This window comes from Coptis chinensis, chromosome 7 (assembly GCF_015680905.1).
Source record: "Coptis chinensis isolate HL-2020 chromosome 7, ASM1568090v1, whole genome shotgun sequence".
Lineage (NCBI taxonomy): Eukaryota > Viridiplantae > Streptophyta > Magnoliopsida > Ranunculales > Ranunculaceae > Coptis > Coptis chinensis.
In genome coordinates, this window is record NC_141462.1 from 62,999,866 (window position 1) to 63,014,167 (window position 14,302).

Genomic DNA, 14,302 nt, shown 5'->3' on the forward strand with positions numbered 1-14,302 from the left:
ACTAACCGATTCACTTTGTTTATAGTTTTTATAAATTTAAAATAGCTCCCTCTTTAAGATTCAATCGCCTCATCTACTTTTCTCTTTTCTTGACGTTTTTTATTACGGATTTATACTTTCGGTTCATGTCAAAACAGTAAAATAATATGCAAGCAGCAAGCAATAAGCAATAAGTCCTCACATAGTCACATAACATACCAAAAAATAAAATAAAATGGAAACAATCACCGTGAGACGAAGCTTAATTGATAGGCGAAGTCGCGTTTGAAGTATAGGGTAAAAAAGTAGACAATCTACGAGACCACGACAATCACTTTGGCTAAGCAAGTAAGCAACTAGTCCAATTATACCTGCTAAAACCACTATCCACTATCCAAAAAAGAAAAGAATGAGTTTGAGTAGAATTAAATTAGAATTTAGAATATAACAATTAAAGTAAAAAAAGACACCAACATTTTCTTTTCTTTTATCTTTCTTGAAAATGGAGAGAAGAAGAAGAATATATAGAGTCAGAAAGAATGAGGGATTATAAAACCAAAGAAAACAAAAAGAAGATGATAGAGGTAAGAGTGTATTGTTGGTTTTATAAATAGATGAAGAAGAACGTTGATTAGTTATGGAGGCGTGCATTATTTTGCTTGAGAATTGAAGAGGCGAAATGGTGGAGAAGTTTGAAGGCTTGAGAAAACGAAGGGTCTGTTCTCTGTATACCGTTTTTTTTTTTTTTTTCCAATGTAAAAACGTTTTTTTTTTTTTTCCTCTTACCGATAGTGGACTGGATAGTGGACTGGACTGGAATATATTGGGGCCCCTTGAGCTGCGGGGCCCTAAGCCGTTGCTTATTTTGCTACATGGATGAGCCGGCCCTATTGGCAACTTCATGGGTTTTGCTCCAAGTATGGTTATGAGTGGAATGTTTATGTGGGGAGTTCTCTTTTGGACATGTATGCCAGGCGTGGGCAAATGAAGGAAGCTCAGTTAGTCTTTGATGGGATGGGAAGCAAAATGAAGTATCTTGGAATGCTTTAATTGCTGGCCATGCAAGGAAGAACGAAGCAGTCGATGCTCTTAGTCTTTTTCTGAAGATGCAAAGTGGAGAGTATAAACCTACACACTTCACCTATTCCAGTATTTATAGTGCTTGTGCTAGCATTGGAGCTGTAGAGCAAGGTAAATGGGTTCATGCCCATATGACAAAAGCTGGGTTAATGCTTATTGCTTTTGTTGGCAACACGCTCGTTGACATGTATTCTAAAGCTGGTAGTTTTAAAGATGCAAAGAAAATTTTTGATAGGTTGGAAAAGAAGGATGTTGTGTCCTGGAATTCCATACTTGGTGTGCCCACCACGGACTTGCGAAGGAAGCTGTAAATCTGTTTGAAGATGAAGCTTGAATTCAAACGAAATGTGGTAACATTCCTTTGCGTTTTTACTGTGTGAAGCCATGGTGGGCTCTTGAATGAAGGGCAGTACTATTTTGAGTTGATGAAAACATAAGAGATCGATCCACGTGCAGGGCTTTTGATCGTGCTCAGTGTTTCATAAAAGCTATGCCAATTGAAACCAATGCAGCTGTGTGGGGAGCTCTGCTTAGTGCTTGCAGAATCCATGAAAATGTGGAGTTGGGAATCATTGCTGCTGAATGTGTTTTTGAGCTGGACCCCCACGATTCAGACCTTCCTGTTTTGCTCGCAAACATGTATGCCTCTGCTGGTCGATGGAGTGATGCTGCCGAAGCGAGACAGATGATGAAAGATATCAAGTTAAAGAAGGAACCTGCTTGTAGTTGGATGGAGGTTGCAAATGCAGTTCATATGCTTGTGGCCAATGATCAGCACCCACAAATAGAGGAGATAAGAGGGATGTGGGAGAAGAACTAAGAAGATCAAGGAAGTTGGATATGTTCCAGATACAAGTCATATGCTTTTGTTCCAGGATCAGCAGGAGAAGGAAGTGAAATTCCAGTACCACAGCGAGAAGCTTGCTCTAGCTTTTGCGCTTTTTAATACATCCTGTTTCGACCCCCACCTACGTGGCAAACATCAATTAGTAGGGGTCTCTATTTTATTCATTTAATCGACAGGGCTAAAGCCCAATTTGCAAATACCATGGATTAATGTACAGGCCCATTAACTCGTGTCTAAGGCTAAACCTTAGCCACATGGCTTGCCACTAACGTACATTAATTTATGTCCATATTCGTTTCTTATCAAAGAGATAATTGTCAGTTGAGAGTTATATTCAATTACAATTACTTAAGCTACAAGAATACTTGAGCTACAAGGAGTCTTTACTCTACCTATATAAATACCAAACTATTTTTCATATAGAACTATGTTCTTGAGACTTGATCCCATCGATAATTTGGGTACGTAGATAACCGAAAGGTACAGTCTCATCATTCTTTCGATCACCACTGCTTTTCACTATTTTTCTACGTTCTTCATTTCTTTCGTCACCACCTAGTGTTTTGATCATATTTAGTCGAAACATAATTGGCGCTGTCTGTGGGGATCGAACCTATAACCACGTTCTGCAAAAATTATGACGAATACTAGAAGAGCTCAAGTTCCCGATACAATTACTGTCGATCATCGCGTACATGATGTTCAAGGTCAAGTTGGCGATAACGGACTAATCCTTCTAACTACTTTTCCAACGAAAGGTTGCATGTGACCTTACTGCCGTTCCACCGATAAACCAAATTATTATTATTCAGCGCAAAGTTATTGCCTCTGACGATTCTCCATCGTTTGATATGGATAATATGATGTGAAATCTATCGCATCACAACATAACACACGCCAATGACATCGTAGCGTGTGGGATCGTTTACGTGGTGAGGATGAGATTCATGTTGTTCACAACGTACGGTCATCCATGAGTTCTCGAAAATGGTGTTGTATCTGTCACACCACAATGTAACACACGCCAACAACATAGTTGCATGTGGGATCGTTTACGTGGTGGTGATTAGATTCTCGCTGTTCGCAATGGTTACCCATGAGTTCAAGACGATACATACGGACTTCGCAATGGTTACTTTTCACGAATCTCAGCGAAACATATCCAATTTATATTTGTCCATTACCGTTTCATAGTGTCGATAGTCGTCTTATATTCTTTGGTATCAAGACTCTTATATCAGCTGAATCGAGGCATTCTTGCATTGAGAAAATTGCATTGGCCTTGTTTCATACTGCTAGACGTCTTAAGTTTATTTCCAGGAAGGAATAGTCGAAGTTTATATTCAATATCCGTTGCGCAAGTTTTTTCGTAATGTCTACGAATCGAGTCGCAGAATGAAAAAATTACCTTAGTGCTTACAACATTGTTTCTGACACTCATATAGTTAAAAAGAGACAAACTTTGGTTTCGCTAATGGTTGATTTTCTTATTGATGATATTTCTATGTCGGATGTATTATTCGATGAGGAAAACGTCGATACCTAATTGTCATTACCTCCCGGGGGTGATGACTGACAATACTTATTGGTTATATCAACAGATTGTTAGATTTACACCGAAGGTTCGCATACTAAGTCTGCCTCCGATTTTAGTTTTGTTATCTTGAAGTAGAATAAATACATAATTGAGAGGTCTACACGTTTGGGTTTTGACGTTTCAAATAATGTGGCCGAATACGAAATTGTCATTTGCGGTATGTGCACAACTCTTCAACTGGGGGCGACTAAGTTACGATTGATTATTCTAAGTTAGTCGATAGCCACTTTGAATGATAATATGCGGCTTGCGATGATAGAATGCTCGTTTTTTTTTTTGACTTAATTCAACGAATTGCATGAAGTTTTACATCTATCAATATTGTGCAGTATCTACATTATGCTGTAAGACATCCTGATTCTATCGCAACTTATTTGTGGAAATCAAGTCGTCGCTGCCACGACAACACTGGATTTACCACTTATGCTGTCAGATGATTCCAACGAGCTTGGCATTGATAATGTCTCGGTATCTACTGACGAAGATCATGCAGCTGATGATGTTCCGGAATTCCTGATGACCAAAAACTCTATCGCAGCAGCACAAGTCTCAATCCTATCCTTCGTTGTTTGGGCAGAACGAACGATTTACTAAGCCTCGAAGAAATTCATTAAGGACTATATGAACACCACTCTCGGGGGCGAAGTCTCGCTTACATAACAATGACCCAATGGTATTGGTGGTCGTACATGCCAAATGATGTTAAACGTTTGTCCGAGAAGTGTGTGCCTTGTCAAAAACATGATATATGATATGGGTTAAACTTCTCGCGATGAAGCGTCGTCCAATCCATAAACTTTGGTCATTTGCAAAATGGGGCTTTAACATTGTTGGTTGATTTTTGACTGCCCCTGGTAGTGTTCGTTTCTTGCTCGTCGCAACAGATTATTTTACTAAGTGAGTGGAATCCCCGATCCATGCTTTAGACGAAAAAACGGACGACACTTCGTTAGTTCCAATGGTATAATTATGTTTCTATCGCAATCTTATTATCACTACAACAAAATCTGACGAAGTTACCATATTTAACTTCGTCAGTCTAAGTTTGAACGTTTTTACACTCGCGTAGTTCGTTATTATCGCAATGACAAAATCTGACGAAGTTATCACGTTTAGCTTCGTCAGTCTAAGTTTGAATGCTTTTACGCTCGCTTAGTTCGTTACTATCGCCAAGACAAAATCTGACAAAGTTACCATGTTTAACTTCGTCAGTCTAAGTTTGAATGCTTTTACGTTCGCTTAGTTCGTTACTATCGCTACGACAAAATCTGACGAAGTTACCACGTTTAACTTCGTCAGTCTAAGTTTGAACGTTTTTACGCTCGTTTAGTTCATGACTATCGCTACGATAAAATCTGACGACGTTACCACGTTTAGCTTCATCAGTCTAAGTTTGAACGCTTTTACGCTCGCTTAGTTTGTTACTATCGCTCCGATAAAATCTGACGAAGTTACCACGTTTAGCTTCGTCATTCTAAGTTTGAACGTTTTTACGCTCGCTTAGTTCGTTACTATCTCTACGACAAAATCTGACGAAGTTGCCACATTTAGCTTCGTCGGTCTAAGTTTGAACGTTTTTACGCTCGCTTAGTACATTATTATTGTTACGACAACTCTGATGAAGTTACCACGTTTACCTTTGTTAGTCTAAGTTTGAACGTTTTTACACTCGCTTAGTACGTTACTATCGATACGACAAATTCCGCCCAAGTTACCACGTTTAACTTCGTCAGTCTAAGTTTGACTGTTTTTACACTCGTTTAGTCTAATTTTGCCAAGTTAAGTTAGCATTGGGGGCGCTTTTCTCTACATGGGGGAGTTTTGTTCTATTTCATTTCAACTACATAAATCAACAACAGTGTCAGTTTTCCGCAGGTATGTTATCTGATACAACAACAATATTCAATAGCAAACCTATACTTTATTTTTTTTTCATCAAAAGAATTTTTTAGCTCTATAGTGTTACATTCATACAATTACCTAATTAATTGTCTCTGTCAATTATCTTACGGTCGCTTTGATTAAATCTTTATTTTCTTATTCGAAATTTGCATTCGCTTCACTTAGCGTTTTCGGTTAAATATTTTACGCCAGTTTCATTATTTTTTCTAAGGCATTGTGCCAATCTTTCTACGAGAAATTTTTCGAGCAAAAATTTTCGTTAACTCCATTAGTTTTTTCCAAGGCATTGTGCCGATCTTTTCTACGAGAAATTTTCTGAGCAAAAAATTTCAACAGCTTCATTATTTTTTGTAAGGCATTGAGCTGATTTTTTGAGAAAATCTTTTCGAGCGAATTGAACCTTTCCAATAGTTTCATTATTTTTTACAAGGCATTGAGCCGCTTTTTCTAAACGAATCTTTCCGAGCGAATTGAAACTTTCTGACAATTTCATTATTTTTTCTAAGGCAACGAGATGATCTTTCTGAGTGAACATTTCTGACAGAAATTTTCCGCCAGCTTCACTATTTGTTCTAAGGCATTGGCCGATATTTCTAAGTGACACTTTTCGACGGCTTTTCTAAGTGGAAATTTTCTCCAGCTTCTTTCTTTTTTGTAAGGCAATGAGATCTTTCCGCTCAAATCTTTTCTTCATAGACTTTTTCATCGATATCTTTCGCCCGTATAATACAGTCGTTTCTACCTGTGGCAAAAAAAAAAAAAAAAAAAAACTTTCACCGGCGATGATGGGAGAAAAGCTTGCTGATACGCTCCAAATATCTTTTCCATACTCCAACTAAGATCACTTTCACTAGTCTATCCTTGCGATATCCCGATTTGACTTTGAAGCTCCAAAGAGTATCACCTGATGCAAAAGCTTCGATAGCTGCTTGCGAGTCAGATTCTATCCAGAGGGAGGTCCAACCATGATTAAATGCAAATTCAGTACTTTCGATAATAGCATGGAAAAATTTCGTACTTTAAAAACCGGTATAAAGGATTTACATCTCCTTGGGCCTTGGCAGATGATCTGAGCTAGGGAAGAGTAACCAACATTAAAAGTTTGAAACTACTACTACTACGAAGAAAACATGAAGAGGAAAAAACGAGGAAAGAGTAAGAAGAATATTGACAGGATAAGCAATTTGCCAGAAGCAGTTCTAAGCAAAATAGTTTCGTTGCTCGTCATGACGGATCAGCGTTACGAAGGTTTCAGCTATATATCCCGGTCGATTTTACACCAATATCTACCAGTCACGTTCATTCATGGATCACTTTTGCTGTAACCCACTGTGTCCAGGAGTTTTGTCTTTCGATACACACAACCCTGCTTTTTAATATCTTGTTTTATATCCAAACAGAGCAGCAAGCTATAGAATTGTGCACTTAGAGCTGCCACGAATAATTTCTCTAAATCACTTAAACTTGGTGAAGGGGGTTTTGGATCGGTTTACAAGGCTTAGCTATTTGATGGAAACAAGTTGCAGTGAAAAAGCTTTCTAAGACTTCAGGGCAAGGACTTTAAGAGCTAAAAACTGAAGTAGTGTTGGTTGCTGAACTTCTACACAGGAATCTAGTACGGTTGTTGGGCTTTTGTTTCGAAAACGATGAGAAGCTATTTGTTTATGAGTACTTGCCTAATGGGAGCCTTGACCAAGTTCTGTTTGATGAGAGTCAATGTCATTTCCTGGATTGGGATATGCGGTATAGAATCATCGTTGGAATCGCTTAGCCATTTGGAGCTTAGCCAGAACTTACATAATATTTTTTAGATCTAGTTTTCCATTGCTGGTTGGATTCTTATCTAATCCGAATTCTTCTCTAATCCGAAGTTGGCATTAAGTTTTAGTCGCTAAAGTCTTCACCTTCGAATCCAATTCATATTTAACTTCTTTTTCTTCCTATTATTACTAAACTGCTTTTACATTTAATTTTAACTGTCTAATCCTAATATAAATCTCCCACTGGCATGAGTCATCAAAATCAATTTTATTATTATTACGTAATTATTTCGGTACAGTTTTTGCCATCAATTTCTTTTGCAATTTTTTCTGTGCCACCCATTTCAATTCTCACTTTAGCCATCTTTCATAATTCTCACTTCAGCCATCTTCCATTTAACTACATTGCATCCCATATAAGTTAGTTTGACATTATTTCGTTCACAATAATTCATGAATTTTTCCCGACAATCCATTTTTCTTTCATTTACATTCACATGACATTTTGTTATACATTCCACTCACTATTTTCTTATTCTATTTTTTCCTTTATTTTTCTTCTCTTTTTTGCCATATGAACTTTGTTCACATGCCAAAGAGGGGGCGGTGTTTCGACCCCCACCTACGTGGCAACGTCCATTAGTAGGGGTCTCCATTTTATTGTTTAATCGACAAGGCTAAAGCCCAATTTGCAAATATCATGGATCAATGTACAGGCCCATTAACTCATGTGTCTAAGGCTGAACTTTAGCCACATGGCTTGCCACTAGCGTACATTAATTTATATCCATATTCGTTTCTTATCAAAGAGATAATTGTCAGTTGAGAGTTATATTTAATTACAATTACTTAAGCTATAAGAATACTTAAGCTACACGGAGTCTTTACTCTACCTATATAAATACCAAACTATTTTTCATACAGAATTACGTTCTTGAGACTTGATCCCATCGATAATTTGGGTACGGAGGCAACTAAAAGGTACAGTCTCATCATTCTTTCGATCACCACCACTTTTCACTACTTTTCTACGTTCTTCATCTTTTTCGTCACCACTTAGTGTTTTGATCATATTTGGTCGAAACACATCGCCTATCCCCTAGATCAACTATTCAAATAACAAAAAGAATATAAGGATGTGCGGCGATTGTCATGTCCACTCGGCATTCAAGTTCGTGTCAAAGGTGATGGAGAGGGAGATTGTACTGAGAGACCCCAATCGCCTCCATCATTTTAATGATGGGTATTGCTCACGTGGAGATTATTGGTAGTTCTAGTAGCTATATTAAGAGACCTCAGTGAGTGGTGATGGTTTGCTGAACGCTACATCTTCTTTCTATTGATCAGTCATTCTCAGGGGGGACTTGTAATGTACCTGATGCACGAACTTTCTTTTGGACAGGCAGGTCAGATCATAGGTTACAGAAAAGTGGTCTACGTTAAAATGCCCAGGATTTGAAGAATCAGTGTTTCATTGGCATTGCTATTTCGTATGCTTTGTTGTCTTGAAAACAAGGTGGCAAAACAAAGCTAGATTTAGTGAGGCAGTGTTTCTCTATTCTGCCGTAACTCATGAACCTAAGGATCTTTTCTTCCGAAACTTTGGAGGATGTTCTAAGTGTACCTTTGAGTAGGTGCATTGTGGTTAGTGGAGGTCAGAAGTTTATACGAGGAGTACTGATGAAAAGTTAAATTCTTCTATCTGATGGAGTATGCACATCAAGTCTGCAAGTTTGATATCCTCCCATAAGGGATTTTTAAGGATAATTATAGGCCAATATAGAGGCTTTCCCATTTAATTGTTCTCTTAAATTTGAAGATAAACACAAGGTCCCATTGGTGATTTTTTTTTTGCAAGTAAACACACGTGATTTTTTTTTTCTTTTTCTCTTTGCATGATCAGCCCCAAGCATAGTCATCTTATATTATTGGTGCTTATGACCGTGCAATTTCTGATCTTGGGTTTGTGCTCTCTCTCATTTAGGGTGTGTTTATGTTTATCATAATTTAACAGAAGAAGAACAGAGAGGAGAAAAGTTTTAGGAGAGTAGTATGTATGTATAAGGGATTTTTCAAAGCAGGCTAGTTATGTCTATTTTTTTCAAAGGATCTTCCCCACCCGTTTGATCATTTGGATTCTTGGGTATGTATTACTTTTCTACTGTGTTTTTTTTTTTTCACATTATTGTTTACTCACTTTTATATGCTCCTCAGCAACATATCCTCTATGTCATTCTCTTCAAGATGATTTTGCTTGCGATTCTAAGTTTTGACGATCAAATGAGATATCTGATAATTTATTAACTACCTTTTATCTTGTGTGAGGAAGTTCACTTTATTTTTAATCCAAGTGTTAGGTTCCCCTGGTCACTTTTTTTGGTACTATACTAGTGTATACAAGAATACAACAACAAAGTGAGGAACTGAGGACAAAGGAAGAAGTAGGAAGTCAAGTTTGGCAGAAGAAACTTGTTCAATGGTCTCAACTGATCGTTTTAGGTCCCACATCTCTGAGGTCGTTTTTCCCAATAAACGTAGTGCAATTGAACCGCAAACCTTAAACATGTTAAATTCTTCAAACAATCATTGAAAGGTAGAGAACTAGAGAATGTTTGAACTCTAAGACCATTTACTATGCATTCAGACCTTCAACAAATTCTCCAAACCAGAATTTCAATCTTAAAATCCTGGATTTATTAACCTTGTTGAAGATTTTACTGCCATCTTCTAGGATATAATAAAAGAAACGCAAAGGTTACCTAACCCAAGATTGGAGAAAGACAGTTTTAGTTGTTACTTGTTAGGGTTGGGTGATCCAAAATGGTGTAAGGAGCCAAATTCTGAATTATGGAGGAAAACCACCCCAATTGGGTGGAGGAAAAACCACGGGTCACATTCGGAAAACTTCCAGTATTAGAGTCAATGTTGTACAAGTTTCTCCGAATCAATCCGGCAAGAAAACTGAAATACAACCTTACACAATGTGTATAGGGTTTTTCTTATGTAGTGAATGTGTCACGATAATGAGAATCGTCTGAAGTTCTTGACTTTTGTTGACTGCTTTCATTGTAGGGATCTTTTCAACCTTTTGGGCTGTATGCTAGAGCCAGCTACTGTAAGTAATTTCGTTCTCTTAGATAAGTTTAGCATTTTAATTTTTTTTTCTAGCATTCAAGTTTTAATGTGTTTTAGTGTGTTTTTTTGTTGTGAATTGGTATACAAGTTTGCTGTCATCAAATAATTCGCAATAAATTACTGTTTATATCAACTGAACTAAAACAGAGATAGAATCTTGTGGCACTAAAAATATTTACGACATTCTGCATTTATTCATGTTTCAAAGAATAAAAAAACGACATCTTTACGTTATTTCCGAAAAGTAGGCTGGTTCCAATCAGGCTGATTAATGACAAAATGCTTGAATCTGGGAAAATTGTTACTCAGGTTAATAAATGAAAATATTGATTGCACTGCTGGATTCAAACTGAGTGGTGGAATTACTTGGAATCAATAAATAGAGTTCAGGGTAATGAATCAAATGAGCTTCACTTGATAGATGGAATTGTAGCTGAGTTAGTTACTGAGTATTTTGAATCAAATGAGCCGAGCTTGAGCACCCTAATACTCGACATGAGTAGCTCGATGACCAGCCCTACGACCAAGACGATTAATGAATAAGTACATAAATCTGACTGATGAAGTACCAACTAGGCTGAATGATTAAAATAAAACTCTTTCAATCTAATAGCTAAAAAAAATCTATTTACTGAATGATTAAAATTAAGGGCTTGAAAATATTGGCATGATGTTACCTTTCATCAAATGTGATATCTTGTTCTGCCTTATCATGTAAATGGATGCCATGCGCGTTGTATTTCCTCCTACAGTCGTTTGATGTTTGATTGTGTGAATATGACCTGTGTCAATTGAATCTGCAATATTTTTAAAATTAAAATTTTACTCAACAAGTTGTGCCTCTCAACTTAAAACTGTATGGATTGTTGTCAATTCAATTAATAGCTTTATAGGTTAATTTCCAGACCGCTGGTAGCACTAGGGAAAAATGCAAGTTTTAAAATTTGTGACTAAAGGAAATGATAGTTGTGATCTTTGAAGGAATCATGCAATTTCACTGACTTTAGGCCATTTGAGCTAGAGAAGCTAGAGTGCGAGGATGTTGTGCGTGGTAGATAGTAACCTTTTCTGTGGATTGCGCTTTTGTTCATTTAGTATGGGGGAGATGAGTTCTCTTCTGCAAGATTGAAAATGGAAACTATGTTCAGACTATTGGCAGAGAGGAGATTCATTAAGGCTCAAGCATCTGGTTTGTTCATAAGTCTTAGCTGTTTTCCCTCTCAATGCCTTCAATGGTAATGTGAATTTTTTATTAGTCCTTCTTTTTAGGTAGTGATCTTGTGGACGTCGGGTTCTACCAATCTTCAGGGAAAATCTTCTTGAGCTGTATTGCCAAATGTTGGGCTGGTGTTGCTTGCTTGTGAGCTGTATTAATGCGTATGGTGCACTCGAGTACCTTGCTAAGGGTAACACTATGTTGCATGGTATGCACTTTCATGGGATCTTCCAACCAGGGGTCAGTCATTGATGCATGACATGAACCCATTAGGCCATTACATTGTATAGTTGGCAATACGAGCTTTGGTAATAATTTCTTGGGGTATTGTGTGTGTGGGGGGGTGTTGTCTAATTGCAAGGTGTTGGGGGTGGGGTTTTGGTCTTGATGAATTAGCTGCTGGCTACTAATTCAAGTGTTGATGCAATCGGATGGTTATGTTGATATATTAATTTTTACGTATCAATAAAACAAAAAAAATTTATGTCTGACAATTAGGGGATGACCCCCATTTTCAAGTTGTAAGATCCTAATGCTTATATATTCACTAATATATATTCGTTAAAACTGTTGTTGGCAATGCAGGTTCCATTGGAGGATTTGGTACTCGTATGGCTAAGCGGAGAGTTTCTAGGGAAGTTGAAGTCTTATGTCAGGGATGAAGATGCATTGTTTAGCTCTTTGGCACAAATCAAGTTAGTTTTCCGTTGCTGTGTAATTCGAAATTTATATATACAAACATGAAACATCTTCATCTGTAGCTTAATTATTTATTTCATTCTATATTTGATACCATTGTTCATTAGTCAAACCACTACAACAAGTTTCTCATGTTCAGGATCAGCAATAGCCTTCTCCATAATATCCACAGGGTTCACAACCCCATCATTTTCCAAGAACACTTTCACTAATTGAACTGTTGGAAAATCCACTATCCACTGCCACTCCTTTGTGATGGCTGGGCTCCAATCTTGGAGATTCCAGAACACAATTTCAGGCACTGATGCAAATCCATTCTCCTGAAACATCCTCTGTACCACTTTGTAATCGGTTTCCCAATCGTTGGCAGAAGCTTGATCAAATTCCATATCGCTGAACACGAAAAGCCTCTTAATTATGTTTTTCACGTAGCTTTCCTTCAATGGCTACTTTAAGGATCAAATCGAAAACCTTCTGGAAATCTGTGTTCAATCCCCATTCCATGGGTTCCACAAACGATGTTTTGGAACGAAGATCTTGGCATTCAATCTTGTGTAGCCGAGGAGATGCACTGCAAGTGATTAATTTTCCTTATCGATCTTCACTCATCTCTGAGATTAACAATCCGAGTGCAACAGCAACATCCAATGGTGTCCCACACGTGAGATTGAATCATGTTATAAGCGGTAATGCCGTAATGGGAGTCTGCAGCATAACTTTCAACAGCTTTTTTCGCCAAGGACAAGTTCTCCTCTCTACTGATTTCTTTGCTTTCTTCTTCAACATAAGAGCTTTCTCATTTTTCGACTTCCTTTTTGGTCTTACCGTTGGCAGAAATTCAAGTGTAAGTTTTCTTATTCTTTGTTAAATTTCTGTTCCTGCCCTCTCTTTGTCGAGCTTCAGTCTGGACTGTTACCAAATGATACTAACCAGTCATCCCAATTCCCAAGTACTTCAGAATGAAGTGAAGCGTAGCAATTTGTTCTACTGTAAAGTTTTGCTAACCGCCAGGAAGTAGAGTCAGTGGATAGGCACGTCGTTCTACCAGAAAGTCTTGCCAACTGCCAGGAAATAGAGTCAGTTGATAGGCGCAAACAAGCGCCTGTTGTAAAATGTTGTAAACCATATACACAGACCTTATTAATGTGCATATATGTCCTCAAATCATCGGGACGGAATATGTAACATCAAAAAAGGTGAACTTTGATTTTCCTGAAATGACATTGGGCTAAATAATTGAATGGACAACGGATGTAAGTTTGGAAATGGATGGATGGCAATACACAGTATAAAATTTGTTGTAGGTCATTGAAGATCCGAAAACGGGATCCCTGACCTGAGAATGTGCAGGGTGTTGAACTCGGTGTTTTAGAAAGGCCTTTTACCAATTGCACGGCAACCATGCAAGCCGAATTACCTAACGCTAAGCCAGACGTAAGCAACAGGAGAGATGTGAGCTTATATTTGTTCATATAGAAAAATGTCGATGTAAAACCTTCTTCCATATACAAAATCTTGTACCCTTCTTAACCTGCATTTGATGTTCATAAATCTTTCTTTTCAGTAATTTACTCTGATATTTGTGACTCACATATATAGAATAATATGGCCACCTTTGTGAAACTCCTGTTGGACCTTGCTGACTTGGTTTCTTGTGTTACCTTTCCATTTTAGATGTACACTTACTTCGTGTGGTATGCGTCAAAAAATGTATCATACACTACTGCATTCTGTCCTCTATTGGGTTAAATCTCCCGCTACTGTTTTTTTTTCAAAAAAAAATTTGTTCCATCCCGAAATATGATTGATGCTGTATGGGTCATATTCATGACCTAGGAGGTTAGTAGTGACAATGGGACCGGATGTGGTATAGTATGGGGGGACAAGTTGCATGGGATCAGATTCGCGGTATCCTAACTGCTTTGGAACTGCTGCGAGACGTGGAGAGAGAGAGAGCGGAATCATAACTGCAAGATAACTGCCGCGATACGTGGAGAGAGAGGGGACAATGGATGAGAGAAGATCGACGAACCAGATGAGAGGAGAGGTTAGAAAGGGAGAAAGAGATATAAAAAGATAGAGAAAAA

At 37.8% G+C, this 14,302-nt stretch overlaps 1 protein-coding gene and 1 pseudogene across 5 annotated transcripts in view; both read left to right on the forward strand.

Annotated features, from left to right (window-relative positions):
* The first annotated feature begins 855 nt into the window (after nt 1-855).
* Nucleotides 856-12,178, forward strand: LOC147488335 (pentatricopeptide repeat-containing protein At3g24000, mitochondrial-like; annotated as a pseudogene). Its single transcript, XR_015202818.1, has 5 exons — nt 856-1,963; nt 10,238-10,280; nt 11,396-11,489; nt 11,570-11,626; nt 12,102-12,178. The product of XR_015202818.1 is annotated as a pentatricopeptide repeat-containing protein At3g24000, mitochondrial-like (transcript).
* Nucleotides 9,687-14,302, forward strand: part of LOC147488336 (uncharacterized) — a 30,656-nt gene continuing 26,040 nt past the window's right edge. For all 4 annotated transcript variants that reach the window (XM_086570451.1, XM_086570453.1, XM_086570454.1 and 1 more), the window contains exons 1-2: nt 9,687-10,280; nt 12,102-12,211. The gene's annotated coding sequence lies outside the window, so the exon portion shown is untranslated. The remainder of the gene's footprint in view (nt 10,281-12,101; nt 12,212-14,302) is intronic.